Source organism: Petaurus breviceps, unplaced genomic scaffold, assembly GCF_028583685.1.
Source record: "Petaurus breviceps papuanus isolate PSGF00001 unplaced genomic scaffold, PetGlider_PUasm1.0 37, whole genome shotgun sequence".
NCBI classification, from domain to species: domain Eukaryota; kingdom Metazoa; phylum Chordata; class Mammalia; order Diprotodontia; family Petauridae; genus Petaurus; species Petaurus breviceps.
The window spans coordinates 94,444,852-94,446,961 of NW_027186296.1; the positions used below are offsets into that span (position 1 = coordinate 94,444,852).

General features: G+C 38.6%; 1 protein-coding gene across 2 annotated transcripts in view; it reads left to right on the forward strand.

Annotated features, from left to right (window-relative positions):
• Positions 1–1,067, forward strand: part of EMX2 (empty spiracles homeobox 2) — a 9,573-nt gene extending 8,506 nt beyond the window's left edge. For both annotated transcript variants that reach the window (XM_069099047.1, XM_069099048.1), the window contains one exon: positions 1–1,067. This exon is cut by the window's left edge and continues 487 nt beyond it. The gene's annotated coding sequence lies outside the window, so the exon portion shown is untranslated.
• Positions 1,068–2,110: the final 1,043 nt, after the last annotated feature.

Sequence of the window (2,110 nt, forward strand, 5' to 3'; positions counted from 1 at the left end):
GAGAGAGAGAGAGAGAGAGAGAGAGAGAGAGAGAGAGAGAGAGAGAGGTCCAAAATATGGCATGGCCGACCCAGCTCTGGCAAGGGAAGCTGTCAATCAAAAACCAAACCACCGAGACAAGATGATTGACAGGTATTCCGTTTATTGCAGTCCACTTTACAAATGATAATGATAATAATTATGATAAAAATAACCAACCAGGCACAAGACATTTTTTGCACTTCGAAGTTTTCCACTCTTTAAAAATAATAATAGTGATAATAACAATCGCAATTCCAGATCCAGCCCAAACCCCACACCTATTTCAGAAACTTGAATTGCATGTACCAGTTGTTGGGCAAACGGTGTCTAAAGACAGAAATTCAATTGTAACTTTTTTCCTTTTTAAGACAGGTCTGTGTGTTTTTTAATTTCTATTTTTACGAGAAATGTACAGTCTGTAAACATTTATTGATAACTTCTGACGTCAAAGTGATTGTGACAGCTAAATGAAGTAGCCGTTCACCAATAGTGGTCCTCTAAAGAGAAAAGAGAAGAGAGGGGAGGGAGAGGCTGGAAAGGGGGTTGGGGTGGTGGTGGGAGGGTGAAGGAGAGAAATCTTTACTTTTGCTGGAAAAAAAAAATCCTGGTGTGTGTTTTTTTTTTTAATTTGACATCCCCTTTCCGACCATCTTGAAGCTTAAAACACGCGTGAATTAACTTTGGTGGTTAGAGAAATTGGCAGAGTTCAACCATTCGAAGTGGTTATTCAAAACTTCTTTAAAATACAAGAAAAAAAACCCCAACAACAACAACAACAAAACCAACAAAACCCAAACTCAAGGATTGTAGAGGGATTGATGTTGAGTGTGACAAATATCGGGAGGCGAGTTTTCAAGCACTGAGTTTATATTCCAAGATCCTAGAGCTACTAAAGAGTGACAAATGGTTCCTTAATGTCTTCTATACCAGAATGTAAATATTTTTGTGTTTTGTGTTAATTTGTTAGAATTCTAACACACTATATACTTCCAAGAAGTATGTCAATGTCAATATTTTGTCAATAAAGATTTATCAATATGCCCGCAGAGTAGTTGTCTTCGAAAATTGAAGCGGACTTTTAAAAAAAGTATACATATACATACATATGGTGTCCCTCAAGTCTTAGTGCTGCTTTATACTTAAAACAGCACTAAGACTTGAGGAACATCCTGTGCATATGTATATATTATGTATGTATGTGTATATATGTATGTATTTTTTCCCCTTGGGCGTTTGAGAAACTTGGGACGTCAAGTGGCAGCTGGACGTTTGACTTTTCAGTCTCTGGTCCTTTTTCTTTTTAGGGAGAGGAGTAGGAAATGGGGGATGGGGAAAGGGTTTTTTGTTTGTTTGTTTTTAGAGAGAATTCCTTCAGGAAAGTTCTGTCTGTAATTAAAATTTCTCTAATCAAACTCTAGAACAGAATCGTCGTCCCTGAATAGGTGGGCTCTTTCTTAGGTTAGAAAACTTTCGAAAACTATTGCCTTAACTTTCTCAGACCCTCCTGCCTCAAGTCCTAAAAGCAATATATCTGTATAGGTACAGAGAGATAAGGTTATTGAGGTCCCACGGGATTGATCCTGGAGAACAATGAACCAACATTTAAAGTCCCGGATACTTGGACTTTCAACTTTATTTCTAACTAACTTTAAACCCATGCCACCAAATATGTCTAAAATTTTCTTTCTCTGGCTCAAATCTGTCAGAGGTGACGGGGCGAGGAGAGGGTGTCTCAACTGCCTTATAAGGCATGAATTCTAAGAAACCTGCTCTTAACGTTAAAGAAAAGTTGTAACTAGTCTCTCAGAGGAAACGAGCTTTTTTTTTTTTTCCTGGGGGTCCGCAGTTGTTTTTTGCATGCTTCATTCGCTCCTTATCCTGATAGGCTGCATGAATCAGTTTTATTTCCATTGATAGAGAAACCTCGTCTGCTCTGTTAGAGCTACAAAGCGTCCTGCGAGCTTTTGTGAAAGTGCAAATCAGTTTAAGCAATTATCATACCAGGAATATGAAGGGGAAAGAGGAGGCACTGCCCAGTGGTTTCCTTTAATCTCTTAATCCATGGATCCAGGGGGGCTAGTTGGACATA